The 15,824-nt window shown below is 36.7% G+C and overlaps 1 long non-coding RNA gene across 1 annotated transcript; it reads left to right on the plus strand.

Moving 5' to 3' along the window:
• The first annotated feature begins 8,922 nt into the window (after positions 1-8,922).
• On the plus strand, positions 8,923-13,892 carry LOC138882350 (uncharacterized). The gene is made up of 2 exons (XR_011403936.1): positions 8,923-9,491; positions 13,705-13,892. It is a non-coding gene; the product is annotated as an uncharacterized lncRNA (long non-coding RNA).
• The last annotated feature ends 1,932 nt before the right edge of the window (positions 13,893-15,824 follow it).

The raw sequence follows: 15,824 nt of genomic DNA on the forward strand, positions 1-15,824 counted from the left end.
CCACCTTCAAATAAAGTATCCAAGGAGTAGAATTTGAAGATTCAATGAGGTTGATTAGATTGGAGGGAATGAAATAATTCTGGGAGGTGACTGGATGAAAAAACATAATCATGTACTCGTAGATTTTATAGAATACAAGGTCAAAGTGACTCACAGAGGAAAAAGGGTGGGATTGAAGGGTATCTACAGTCAAGGGGAGCTAAAAAGTATGTCTACTTATGGAGTGAAACAGTTACTGAAGAAAGGGAAGAAAGTCTAGGCTCACCTGTTTACTATTTCAGCTGCAGAAGAGCAAAATGAAGGAGAAATACTTGCAGAAATCAGCACAGTCCTCCATCAGTTTGCTGAGCCTACTTCCCTGCCTCCTAGGAGGAATCATGATCACCACATTCCCCTGAAATCATATGCAAATCCAATCAGCATAAGGCCATACATGTATAATTTTTTTCAAAAAAATGAGATAGAAAAGCGGGTCAATGAAATGTTGCATAATGGACTAATACAACCCAGTCATTCCTTTTTCTCTTCCCCTGTACTATTGGTTAAGAAGAAAGATGGAAGTTGGAGGTTTTGCACTGATTATAGAGAATTGAACAACATGACTATTTAAAACAAATTTCCAATCCTTCTGGTAGATAACCTAATGGATGAGTTGTGTGGATCAAGTGTATATTCTAAGATTGACTTAAGGGCAGTTTATCACCAAATTAGAATGGGGGAGGATGATATCTACAAATGCACCTGCCACCTTAATGAATCACCAAGCGAAAGGACATGACTCTAATGCAGATTTGTAGATATCATCCTTAATTTATCACCAAGCGAAAGGGCATGACTCTATTAAATTCGCTTGACCAATGCACCTGCCACCTTTCAATCTTTAATGAATCATGTATTTCAGCCCTATTTGAGAAAGTTTATCTTAGTATTTTTGATGACATATTAGTCTACAGTCCTTCTATGACATCTTATGTCACTCATCTCAGAAAAGTATTGGAAATATTAAGAGCTGAACAGCTGTCCAAATGTTCCTTTGGACAACCTAAGGTGGACTACCTGGGCCACATCTTCACTGGTGAAGGGGTGTCAACTGATCCTTCTAAAATTGAAGCTATGTCCAAGTGGCCTATTCCTAAATCAGTTAAAGCCCTAAGAGGTTTCCTAGGCCTGATAGGGTACTATAGAAGATTTATCAAGTCATATGGAGCCATTAGCAAGCCTCTAACAAACTTGCTAAGGAAAAATGCCTTCCAGTGGAACTCAGAAGCTGAACAAACATTCTTTCAGCTTAAGGAAGCCATGACAATAGCTCCTGTACTGGCATTAGCAGACTTCACTAAGTCTTTCATCATTGAAACGGATGCTTGTGATACAGGTATGTGTGCAGTATTAATGCAAGAAGGTAAACCCATTGCCTTCTTTAGTCAAACATTAGCCTCTGCGCATATGGGGTTATCCACTTATGAGAAGGAGTACATGGTTGTACTATCTGCTGTTGACAGATGGAGACACTACTTACAAAAGAGTCATTTTATGATCAGAATTGATAACCACAGTCTGAAATATTTGTTTTAGCAAAGGGTGACAACTGCACTGCAACAGAAAGGTCTAACCAAGTTACTAGGATTGGACTATGAGACACAGTACAAAAAGGAGGCTGAAAATAGAGTAGCAGATGCCTTGTCCAGAAGACAAGAGGAAGTATTTGAACTCTATGCTATTTCTTCTGTGGAACCTACATTGATGAAAATGATGGAGATGAGCTACGAGCATGATCTTGTGGCATCACAACTCATAACTGAGCTGATTACAATACATGGGGCCAAGCCTAAATACACTCTAACTCAAGGAGTTATCAGGTTTAAAGAGAAGATTTTTGTAGGCAGGGGAGCTAACTTAAGGCTTAAGATCTTTAAAACCTTACATTTATCTCCTCTAGGGGGTCATTCTGGGCAGCATGTTACCTATAAAAGGGTTCAATCTATCTTCTACTGGCCTAATATAAAAGCTCATATACTTAAATAGGTGTCTAAATATGAAACTTGCCAAAAAGTCAAGACTGAGAATGTGCACCCTGCAGGGCTTCTACAGCCCCTTCCTATTCCTGAGTTTCCACGGCAAGACATAGCCATGGATTTCATTGAAAGACTCTTTTCTTCGAGTCAAAAGAATGCTATCCTGGTCATTATTGACAGATTCACTAAATATGGTCATTTTTTGGCCTTAAAACACCCTTATACAGCCAAGGATGTGGCCAATCTTTTCTTGAAGGAGATCTATAAACTTCATGGCCTTCCTAAAACCATTCTATCAGACAGGGATCCTATTTTTACTAGTCATTTTTGGCAGCAGCTGTTTAAAACTTTGGGCACTAAACTCACAATGTCCACTGCTTATCATCCACAAACAGATGGTCAGACTAAAAGACTTAATCGATGCTTATAATACTACCTCGGGTCTATGGTGTTCTCTGAATCTAAACAATGGGTCACATGGCTTCCATTGGCTGAGTGGTGGTATAACACCAACCACCACAGTTCTCTAAAGACTACTCGTTTTCAGGCTTTTTATGGGTTTGCCCCTCCCCAGATTTTATTGGGTTCTCTTCCTATTCCTTACACTTACATGTGGGTTCATGTATTGCACAAAGACAACAAATGCTACAACAGCTCAAGGAGAATTTGGTGTAGCCCAAACCTGCACTAAAATCTATGCAGACAAGAATAGGACTGACAGAGTCCTCAATGAAGGCGACCTTGTCTACCTCAAGCTTCAGCCTTATAGACAAGCATCTATAGCTATGCGAAGAAATTTGAAATTATGTGCTAAGTACTATAGACCATGTACAATACTTAAAAGGGTATGGTCAGTCTCTTACCAGTTACATTTACCTCAAGGATCACAGATTTATCCCGTCTTTAGGGTAAAAATGGGGTAAATAGGAGATGACACATGGCAAGGAGAGGAGATAGTTAATAAGAGATCAATGGCTTAGATATTGTAAATCCAACGACTAAGATATTAAAAGCAATTAGATCCAACAGTGCAGAAATTAGAAGTAGTTAGAGAGATTGGGCTGTTATAACAAAATTGGGTTGGCCCAAGAAAGTTAATTTTTGACCGGTATTCACTCTTTCTTCTCAATCTTTTTCTTCTATCTTTCTCTTCTTTATTCTCTCCTCTCTCATTCTTCATCTCTCTTATTCTTTTATATTTTCTTTCAGGTTGAAGTCATCAATGGAGCTCGCAGATTAATTCAATAGATTTGTAATATCCATTGTACTGAATTACTTAAAACAATAAAAGTCTACTCATTCATTTCTCAATTATTTCTATAGTTACATTTCTAAGTGGCAAGTCCATTACATAGATTCCATTGACAAATGAATCAAGATTCTTTTTGTTTACAATATTGTTGTTTACCCTCCACAAACAGTTCGAGAATTCAAGACTTCAACTTGCAAAAAAAAATCTTGTAGGATTTTAATACGAGAAACAGCCGCAGATTGCCATACATAATGATTTCAAAATCACATATTTATTTAATTCTTTCTTTATGCATTCGTATTTTAAATTTACTGGCATGACTTATTTGGGTTCATGATGCATAGGGCACAGTCTAGGGGAAGCAGTCTCTCGCAGATTTTTTCAACTCAACGGGCTTGATCCTAGGATCTTTGGTTAAGGATTGAGAGATTTTATTGATCCCACTATATTTCTTAATGGTAAAAATCAACATACTTATATTGTAAGAGAATAAGAATTCTACATCTCGAGATTCAAACAACAAAAGGTAATGGGAATGTGGTCTTGTGTTGTCAACTAAAATGGCCTCTAGCGAGCCGAAGCGGATCCAGAATTTTAAGTTTTTGTATTTCTCTAATGTTCTCAAGTTAATATATATAATATTGTATTTTTTTTGTGTGTGTGTTGGAGGGATAATTGAGTGATTCATTATGAACAAGTAGGAAATCATCCGTTGATAACGTTGGTGATCGGATCAATGAAGCAAATTAGTTATATTGGGAGATTTTATCAAGAAAATATTTGATCTTCCTCAAATCTAGTTGCACATGTATCGGAGAAATCAATGGGAAGAAAATGAAAAAGAACTAGTAATTAAATTATTTTAGTAAGTATAATGAAATTGGGGAAAATAAATGTATATAAACTTGTTTCACATAGTTGTAGAATACTTGAAAATCATGTGCATGGCATTGTCTTGTTTTAAGGAATATATTTATCTATATAAAAAATCTGGCTATCCTTTTTTCAAAGCTTAATAATGTTTTTTGAACTTTATTTATACGTATAGCAATCTGGATCCAAGATTAGAGCTAAGAAAAGATCTATTCCATTTAATATTTTATTTATTTTAAATTGGTTCATATTTGTTCTTCTTATCCTCTCTTGCTCTCTAACGTTTTGAAAGTTCTTTTAAACTTCATATAGTAAGTGCCTTAGGTTTTTCAGATGAGTGAATCAGTATACTTTTATCTTAAAAATAGCTAATTAAATTACACCACGAATGCACAATTTCTATTAAGAAATTGAAATAGATTACATCACGAACTTCAGGACATTGTGTTCTAAAGTTTGAAAATTGTGTTTAGAAGATCGAATCATATATCCTGAATTTTAGATTAGTAGTTCAGAAATTCAGGACACTTAGTCGTGAATTTCAAATTAGCGCGCAACTCAAAAATTCAGGATACTTAGTCCTGAAGTTTGGAGGAATTGGTTAATCCTTAATTACATTGCAACAACAACAACGACACCAATGACGACCCAGTATAATCCCACAAGTGGGGTCTGGGGAGGGTAATATGTACGCAGACCTTACCCCTACCCGAAGGGTAGAGAGGCTGTTTCCAGGAGACCCTCGGCTCAAAAAAGCAACAAGAGCCGATATATTAGTACCATAAAAATGCATAATAAAATAACAGCAATATAAGAGATATGAAATACAGAATACGAAATACGAAATAGATGGCTGGTATAGTAAAACTAGCAGATAAAGCCCTGCATCAATAGACGACCAATGACATTCTTAGTCTAACTCCTAACTGGCTAGTCTCACTCTATTGTGCTGTAGAAATATTCACAACTTTCCCCTAACCTACAACCTTAATGCTCGACCTCCATAATTCCCTGTCAAGGGCCATGTCCTCAGTAATCCTAAGTCGCGCCATGTCCTGTCTGATCACCTCTCCCCAATACTTCTTAGGTCGCCCTCTACCTCTCCGCGTGCCCACTACAGCCAGTCGCTCACACCTCCTCACCGGTGCATCAGTGCTCCTCCTCTGAATGTGCCCGAACCATCTGAGTCTTACTTCCCGCATCTTGTCCTCCATGGGGGCCACACCCACCTTCTCTCGAATATCTTCATTCCTAATCTTATCCATCCTTGTATGCCCGCACATCCACCTCAACATCCTCATCTCTGCTACTTTCATCTTCTGGATGTGTGAGTTCTTTACCGGCCAACATTCAGTTCCATATAACATGGCAGGCCTAACCACTGCTCTATAAAACTTACCTTTTAGTAACGGTGGCACTTTCTTGTCACACAAGACTCCCGACGCTAACCTCCACTTCATCCACCCCACCCCTATACGGTGTGTGACATCCTCGTCAATCTCCCCGATCCCCTGAATAACCGATCCAAGGTACTTGAAACTACCCCTCTTGGGAATGACTTGAGAGTCAAGCCTCACTTCAACTCCCGCTTCCGTCGGCTCAACTCCAAATTTGCACTCGAGGTATTCCGTCTTCGTCCTGCTCAACTTGAAACCTTTAGACTCAAGAGCATGTCTCCAAATCTCTAGCCTCTCGTTGACGCCGCCTCGTGTCTCGTCAATTAGAATAATGTCATCAGCAAATAGCATGCACCATGGCACCTCCCCTTGAATATGATGAGTCAGTGCATCCATCACCAGGGCAAATAGGAATGGGCTGAGCGCAGACCCTTGGTGCAACCCCGTAATAACTGGAAAGTGTTCAGAGTCGCCTCCTACTGTCCTAACCCGAGTCTTAGCTCCAGCATACATGTCTTTAATCACCCTAATATAGTCAACCGGGACCCCTTTATCCTCTAAGCAGCTCCATAAGACCTCCCTAGGAACCCTATCGTACGCTTTCTCCAGATCAATAAACACCATGTGGAGATCCTTCTTCCTATCCCTGTACTGTTCCACCATCCTCCTAATAAGGTGGATAGCTTCTGTGGTAGATCGCCCCGGCATGAACCCGAACTGGTTGTCTGAAATAGACACCGTCCTTCGCACTCTCATTTCTACCACTCTCTCCCAAACTTTCATGGTATGACTTAGTAATTTGATGCCCCTATAGTTGTTACAGCTCTGGACATCACCTTTGTTCTTATACAACGGGACCATTGTACTCCACCTCCACTCTTCAGGCATCCTATTAGTCTTGAATATAACACTAAACAATGCAGTAAGCCATTCCAAGCCTGCTCTACCCACACACCTCCACAGTTCAACCGGAATTTTGTCTGGCCCGGTAGCTCTGCCCCCTCTCATCTTACGTATTGCCTCCATGACTTCGTCAATATCAATGTCCCTACAATTACTTAATTCATGGTGACTGTCGGCATTCCTCAATTCCCCAAGTATAATATCCTGATCCCTTTCTTCGCTTAGAAGTTTATGAAAGTAGGTCTGCCACCTCCTCTTAATCTAATCATCTCCCATCAAAACTTTGCCGTGATCATCTTTTATGCACCTCACTTGGTCCAGATCCCGAGTTGTCCTCTCTCTCGCCTTAGCGAGTCGAAATAACTTCTTCTCCCCACCTTTGTTCCTTAGTTCCTCATACAGATGAGCAAAAGCTGTCGTCTTAGCCTCCGTCACTGCCATCTTTGCCTCCTTCCTAGCTACCTTATACCTTTGACTGTTCTCTCTCTTCTCCTCCTCGTTAGTGCTCCCTACTAACCGCAGGTAAGCCACCTTCTTTGCTTCCACTTTACCTTGGACAACTGCATTCCACTACCAATCTCCTTTGTGGCCACCATTGAGGCCCGTAGATATCCCTAATTACATTAAAAATTATGGATATATTTTAAATAGCGGGCTTAAAGTGCTATTGCTGCATTTTGCCAAGTGCACAAATAGTCATTCTCAAGGATTCCATTTAGAGATTAGCCAGTACTTATTTTGTCCTGAAATTTTAAACTAAAAATCTTAACTTCATGATACTTTTGTCTTGAATATTTGAACTGAAAAACTGAAATTCAGAACGCACTGGCTAATTCCTAAATAGCAGCCCTATAGAACTGTGTCACGACCCGGATTTTTTCACTCTCGGGAGTCGTGATGGCGCCTACTAGTAAAAGCTAGGCTAGCCGATTAGTTCAATTATTTGACCATTTTCAGTTATATCCCTTAGCAATTCCAAAACAACATAACAAAAGCAGCGGAAATAATGGTAGCAAAAATAGTACGGAAGACGAAATGTGATAATTTAATTTAATACAACTGCAGAAATCTAAGTACAAATCTACCCAGAATTTGGTGTCACAATGTCACGGACTATCTATGAATAGTATAAATAGAGTCTGAATAGAAAATACACGAATCTGTCTCTGAATCAGTAAAAATAGAAAGGGAAGGAGAGAAGGATACGCCAAGGCATGCGGACGCCTGCAGGACTACCTCGGGTCGCCTGAATGGACTGAAGACAACACCCTCACTGCGGTCCAAAAGCTGCAGCACCGGAATTTGCACACAGTGCAGAGTGTAGTATCAGCACAACCAATCCTATGTGCTGGTAAATGCCTAGCCTAACCTCAGCGAAGTAGTGACGAGGCTAGGACCAGACTACCAAATAAACCTGTGCAGTTAAATCATATACAACGGAAAATAAAATCAGATATTCACAGTTAAAGATGGGGATGGGAAAGCATGCTACAGGGAGAATCAAATAACAATAAAATACCAAAGAGAAATGTAAAGAAACCAGAATTTCATTGCCAACAATAATGAGGAAAACAAACACAATATTCACTTTCATTTTTTTCTTATTGCAGACGTGCAACCCGCTCCCATTTCATATATCTTGTTGCAGGCGTGAAACCAGCTCCCATTTCTTATATCTTGTTGCATGCGTGCAACCCGCTCCCATTTCAAATATCACCGTGGTGGTGTACCACCCGATCCCATTTACAAATCAACATCAATCATAAGAGAATCCCGACAAGGGAACAAGAGTATAACAACAACATCCCGGCAAGGGAGACAATATCATAAACTCTAACATCCCGACAAGGGAACCAACAATGATAAGCATCGTATTAAGCATGAATAAATCACAACGGAGTTACAACAATTACAATACTAGACTCACGGGCATGCTTGACTCCGACGTATAGATACTCCTTGTTGACATCCAATTTTGACCCTTCTTTCTTCCAAACTATCTCTTTAAGCTTCTAATATTACTAATAATTTAAGAATAATTATTTTACAAGTTGTTATCCCAAGATAGACCTAATTAGTATCATTATTTTTATTATTGCTATTGTTTCTATTATTATTACTAACATTAGATATTATTATTGTTGTTGTTAATAATATTACCGTGACTAATATTTTCATTACTTTAATATTATTAATATCTCTTAATATTATTTTTCTCATACATATATGGTGTATAAATTTAAATCTCAATACAAAGAAGTTCAAAAGAAATAATTTGAAGATTGGAAAAAGACCAATTAAATTCGGTCTATTAAAGGCCCAAGTTCATTCTTTCATTTCCACACAATAACCCATTTCCATGGTCCAATTCGTCAACCCAGCAGCCCAACCTAAGAAGCCTCTAGAATTTCCCTAAATGACGTCGTTTTGTCGTCTCACCAAATCAGATTGTGCTTAATCCTAATTTCCCTAGAACGACCATTTCTTGTCTTCTTCCCTCTGTTTCCTCAGAGACATGCCACTCCATTTTGGTGAAAATTTTCCTCCTCTTTCCATCTTAACACTTCAAATGTTTTTCCCTCTATACCATTAACGTATCTTCAATGATTCGTTCAGCAAATAAAGCCAAAATGACTTTTCAGAAAATCTGATTTAGAATCAACACCAAGGATTTGATTTGCTTTTTCCAACGGCTCTTCTCAATCACGAGTCTGTGATTCAACGGTTGTTTTGACCAAGTTCAAAATCAATTTCAGAATCCCGCCCAAAACCAAGAACCCTAGATTTTCACCTATAAAAACCAGCACTTGGAGTCCATCTGGAGAGAGAGGTTGGACGCCCCTTTTATCTCCCTTAACCCTTACTGTTTGGCTAACTATTCATAGTTTATCTTCCTCCCACTCTCTTAAAATCTAGCCTTTTAAGTTTCTTTGCCTTTTGATCTCTATTTAATCTATCGCCCTTCCAAAGTACGATCAGAGAGAAAGAGTTGGGCCAAAGCCGGAGGTAGTAAATTTTCTTGACGTCGCCCCGTTCTCTGCCTACAAAAAGGTCAGTGACCTCTAACATTAAGTTCCTCTTTCTGTTATTATTATTTTTATGTTAAAGGCAAATAGTTATTTCTGTTTGAAAATTGGTAGCTCACTTCCTATGTAGAGATCATGATTTAGGACTCATTTTGTACACATAAAAGTCATGTCTATAAGGAAATTGTATTCCAGTCGTGTTTGTCCAGAAACCCATAAATAAATACTTGATAAATTGCCTACACAAATATTTTGTGTGTTCTATGTCGTTAAAAGGCCATGCTCACTTGATGTTTCATATCTAACTTCTTGTTAAGGATAAACGTATTATGTGAAAAAACTCCTTACTTACTTGTGAACTTCAATAGCGTTTATGAGTAAAAATGAGTAATCTTTTAACTCAAGAATTTGGGAGTGTAATATTTGTGGACAGGTTACTATTTATCTGTCAAAGGTTAAAAAAAGAAAAGAAAAGAGAATGCCTTCTGTAAGAGTGTTGGTGTATCCTGTATACCTTCGAGCAATATGAGCTTAGGTTCTTTCATGTCCAGATAATCATGACATAAATATAAGGCTATTGCAAAAGTTAATCGAATATGTTGCAAGTAATTTGTGGATTTACATTATTCATAAATAGTATGCTTATATGGTTTTGTTGATGGCTGCATTTCTTAAGTACTGAATAGCTTTAAATCTATGTAAACTCCTTCAGTTAAAACAATAGCAGAAAACTTGATGATCTCCCCATAAACCTGAGACCTTAACTTATGCTCTTTTTGGCCTCTCTGTTAATGGAAGTATATTGCTTTATGATAAGCACCATGCTTAGGCCTTTCTTCTTATTTTTAAATGCCCAATATCACGAGCATGGGTTTCAATGAAATAATTAGCTTTGGATATCCTTTGGCAGTAATTAGCGAAGAATGTCCCGTAAATGAGTGAGTTACACTCGTTATTAGCATGCCTATAGAGGCCTTATAGATAGTTCTTCTACCCAAGCTCACTTAGAAAGTTAAGCTCTTTGTCAGAACTATGGTATAGAATTCCATCCCTAAGATACATTTTTATTTATTAATAGCTAGACCAAATTAAGCAAGCTATACTATCCTTGATGCCTTCTCTGTCACGATGAAGTAGAGATGGCTATTTGCATTATGATAATGACATACATACTGCATCTAAGATTTGTTCACTCATTTTCTCATCATATAAGATTTATTTGCTTACTTAGTAAAGCATGCCTTAGGGTACCCTACTCAACTTGTAATTGCTCCATCTTAAGTTCTAAATGAGAATAATTGAAAATTTCTGCTTGAATACTTCGTTAGAGGATGTTCTCGAATCAGTGTTATGAATCTGATAGTATACCATTATAACATGATGAATGTGTCTGCTATGTTGTAAGTGTAAGCACGTGATTTTTGCCCTATATGAGAATTACTCCCAAAAAATTCAAAAAATAAAATAATTTTTCTTGGTGTGCAATTTTGGTGCAATTTTGTGATATTTGTGTAACTATTTGTATGTTTGTCTGTGCATGTTTATTTGTTAAATTATTAACAATACAAAAATATGTCGCATTTTGCATGTAGGATTTAATTCTACAATTTGTTAGTAACTAAGTTTGTTTTACAAAAAAATAAAAATTACAAAAATAGGCATCGTTTGCATTTTTAGCATTTAATGTCCAAATATACAATTTTATGCTTAATTATTACTTAATTGTGCGTTAATTGTTATTTGGAGTTAATTTACGCTTTTATAACTTAATTTAGTTCTTAATAATAAGTTAAGTATTTTTATAATTTAGTTTTAGAAAAAATAAAAGAAGAAAAAAGAGCAAAAATATAAAGAAAGTCGGAATTTGGCCTCTTCTTCGATTTCAAGCCACAGGCCCAAAAAATGGTCCTATCTTCCCAAACGACCCAGTCCATTTCAAACTGGGTCGACCCGGTCGACCCAGTCCAGTACCAACAACCCAACTCCCCCTCTTCATTTTCATTTTTTCATTTTTTACAAAAAAACAAAAACAAAACAAAAAAAAAAGAAAAACAAAAGAAAACCCTAACACTAAGAGACCCGCCCCCCCTTTCTATCTTTCTTCTTCTTCTTCTTCCTCAAGCAAGACCCCATCCATGGCTACCCTCCCTTCCGACCAACTTTTGCTCCTCCTCCGTCGTTCTTCGTTCAAACAACCAAACGACACAACCACCACGATAGTCCATCGCCCCAGCGTTGTTTCTCCATTGACGAGCTCAAGCTTGACCATGGCTACCTTTTGCTGCTTTATCTTCTCCATGGCGAGCTCGAGCTCGTCCATGGACTGCCCGCTGCTTCTGCTTCAGCGTTCTCCTCGCTCTGCCTCAACATCACGTCCAAGCGACCCCAAGAACCACCAACCATGAACACCCACCAGGCTTCACTGTCGTTCAGCCATGAACGACCTTCGACAAGCAGCTGCTCCCAGCCCACACGACCCTACTGTGCACGTCGAACAGCTGAGGTTAAAACAAACCACGCTGCTGCGTCGACTGTTGCTTCACTTCGGCGTCAACTCTAGTCGAGTTCGCGTACATGGATGAGTTTTGGTCGATATCGTCGATCACTGTTCGAGTTCGTCATCGTTTGGTCGAGCTTTGGTCCAGGCTTGTCGAAACAGTCCGTACATATTTCGTTCAATCCGGTTAGTAGATATTTGATTTTTTTTTTGTTTTGTTCATGTTTATATGTTTTGTTGAGTTAATTTTCAGATTTCAAATGGAAGTTTAATTAGTTGTTTTTCATGTTTATTTCATGTTTGTATTATTGTTTAGGTAAATATTTGTTAGTTTAATGTTTGTTAGATTCAAATTGAAATTTAATTGATTATTTCTTCAATTTGTTTCATGTTGTTATGTATTTTCTAGAAATTATTAATGTTGTTTAAATCGTTTGAATCTGTCATGTTGCTTAAAATAGAGTTTAATGCATGTTTATTCATTGTTTGAAGTTCGTCCAGTAATTTAATGCGAAGTTATGTTTTTAATCATGCATCTTTGTTATAAGTTTTGTTGTCATTTGCCTAAAAGAATTTAGTTGTAATAAAGGAAGTATGTTGGTTTTAATCATTTGAATCCGTCGTTTTTATTTTTAGATTTAATTCATGTTCATATTATGTTTGTTGATCTTGAATCCGAAATTTGTATAGTTTGATTTCTTGTTTATCATTTATGATTATCTCTTGAATTTGTCTCATAATCTTGTTTAAGTTTGATATAGGAATTGTTGGTTGTAATGTTGTTATGGTTGATTTTAAGTTCAATATTATTGAATTTAGAAATCTAAATATACTTGTTTGTTGTTGTTGTTGTTGTTGAATCTGAAAATAGGTTTGTATGTTGCTAAAAATATTGTTCAATCAAATTTTAGTTGTTCTTTGTTGTGCAATTTGTGTTCATGTGATTTGTTGTTGAAATGTTGAAGAAATCATGTTTATGAAATTTGTTGTTTGAACATTGTTAGAAATTGATCATATTGTCTATATTTTGGTTAAGTTTGATTAATTGTTTGTTATAGCTGGTGGGGTAGTTTGGTAATTTGTAGTACGTTTCGGGGTAAAATAGGTAATTGCAATAAGGTCGGAGGGTAGTTTGGTAATTGAACATTTTGTAATTTTTTATGTGAAGCATGAGGGACAAAATGAAATGGGGTGGTTTGTGATTTAGTTATTTAATATAAAGGGAGGACAAGACAAAATTTAGTGGGGGGAATCTTGTATTTATTTATGTTAGGCATGGAGGACAAAATATAATGAGGTAGTGTGATATATTTATTTAATATAATGGGGATGAGTGAGAAGATAATGAGTTTGGTAGTGAAAATAGGTTGATTTTAATTGATTAAAAGATTTATGGGATGAGATTATATATAGGAGGTCTTGAATACAGATAAGGGAAAACAGATAGAAAGAATAGAGGAACGAATCTGGAACAGAAAGAAAATAAGAGAAAAAAAAAGGCTGAACATTTAAGAGAAAGAAAAGCTTTCAAATAACAAAAAAAAAATATTCTGCTTTCTTTCATTGTTTGAAATCAGCATTAATTGTTGTGGTTTCATAAAAGTTGGAAGCATTTGTTTTGGGATTACTACTCCACCGGTCTGTTACTGGGTTGTTACTGTTGCTGGGCTGTTGTTGCTGTGTTGTATTGTTATTACTGTTGTTGATTCTCATCTTCATTTTCTTTTGCTTCCAATATCAGGTACACAACTGACACGCTGGTTATTGTAATCCGAAATATGAAGCATGAATACGAAAAAATGAAAAGTTGAAATTCTGATTTATATTTAATTATATTCTGAATTTTATTTGTATGTATAAATTATTTAGCTTACAAAAATTAGAATCATGTAGATATTTAATATATATAGTGGAACATTCGACGATAGCTTAACAAATAGTTATCTACATCTATTGCCTAAAAATAAATAAATGGTGTAGTAATTCCGTCGAGTCAAAAATCAAACGAATAGGCCATCTAGTAGGAAGTTGGTAGAAATATTGTTTAGTTAAATAATATTGGTTAATTTCAGCATGTAAATGGTCTAGGATTAAAATTAGAATTGCTATGTTTTTTTTTAATTTGACAAACTGAGAACATGCCTAGTATAATGTAACTAGGTAATAACATGTAAATAAATTAAGATATTTCTCCTTTATTTTGTAGAGACAAATTTCAATAAAAAATGTAGGCATTTTAGGACTGTCCTTTTAAAAATAAAATGAGATGAGCCTCGCCCAATAAAATGCACTAACTGCGGGGCCCTCAATAAATGTTTAATTGAGTATTTAGAATTCGGGATGGACTGTTTTGTGAATTCTACAGTCTTACCCATAAATAATAACACGTTAATCACTTTAGGCATGATTTTAATAATAATACATTCTTAAACACAGGTGTGTATCTATGCGACCCAAATCCAAATCCCAAAACATTGAATAAAAATACGTTCCGGATCGCGGTTGCATTTTGTGTGGCGCAATTCAAAGACATGTTTTTAAACAATGTTCACATTCTTGTAAAAATAATAAAAGCGGTAAAAAGATAAAATTTGCACATAAGTTCATATTTGTATTAAAATCAGATAAATAAGCCGAATATGACAGTTGAGCGACCGTGCTAGAACCACGGAACTCGTGAATGCCTAACACCTTCTCCCGGGTTAACAGAATTCCTTATCCGGATTTCTGGTGCGCAGACTGTAATACATAATCATTCTTTTCCTCGATTCGGGATTAAAATTTGTGACTTGGGACACCCTAAATCTCCCAAGTGGCGACTCTGAAATAAATAAATAAATCCCGTTTCGATTGTCCTTTAATCGGAAAAAACTCCCTTATACCCTCGCGGGGGCGGAAAAAGGAGGTGTGACAGCTCTGGCGACTCTGCTGGGGAATAAACCCAAAATCTCTGGTTCAGGGTTAGAATTCGAGCTTAGATAAATTGTTATATTTGGTTTTATCTGATTTTTACATATTTGAGCCTAATGTGCTAAATGTTGCTTTTACCGCTTTGATATTATTTGAACTGTACATATAAACTGTGGCGAAACCTTTCTCTTCTTACCTCCGGGGAGAAGCTCGCTGGTCGAGGCTCCTTATTCTGTTAGTGTCAATACCTGAAATAAGAAAGAGGACGGATAAGTTACGAAGCTGGATGACCTTTTGATTCTCGGTAAGTTGCCCCCTTCTCGGCTCGAGTTGTCCGCTTGGGTACACAGTCTAGAACATATACCCAGGTTAACGAAACCTCATGCCGGATCCCTAGTAGGAACGCTTATTTGCATCACGTTGCATTTGACTTAGGGGACTCAACACAGGGGTTGGGTCCGTCTAGGACTAGCAACCTGAAATAAAAAGACCATTCTAATGCATCCTAATTGCTCTGTACATATATTTGTTTCGAACTTGCATGTTGACCGGTTTCTGAATCTCGGGAATGTTGGAAAATTGAAGGAAAAAAAAAAGAGGAAAAAGAATATATCAATTAGGGAGTTAATTGATTATTTTAGAAAAAATCAATGATCAATTACTGGCGAAACTCTGCCGAAATTTTGAAAAAAAAAAGAGGAAATTTTTTTATTTTGTTTTACTAAAAAATATAGAAAAAAAAGAGTCTTTTATTAAAAATAGATTGTTTTATTGTTTGTTGAAAATAAAAAAATAAAAAAATCGTTATTTTGTCTTTTTCAAAAATAGAAAAGGAAAATAGATTGTCTTGCCAGAAAAAAATAAAAATGGAAAAGAGTCATGTTTTAAAATAGTTCGTTTAATTTGCCCGAACTACGCAAGTTTGATTCTCACCGGATGTGAGATACGTAG

The sequence above is a fragment of the Nicotiana sylvestris genome, chromosome 11, assembly GCF_000393655.2.
Source record: "Nicotiana sylvestris chromosome 11, ASM39365v2, whole genome shotgun sequence".
Classification (NCBI taxonomy): domain Eukaryota; kingdom Viridiplantae; phylum Streptophyta; class Magnoliopsida; order Solanales; family Solanaceae; genus Nicotiana; species Nicotiana sylvestris.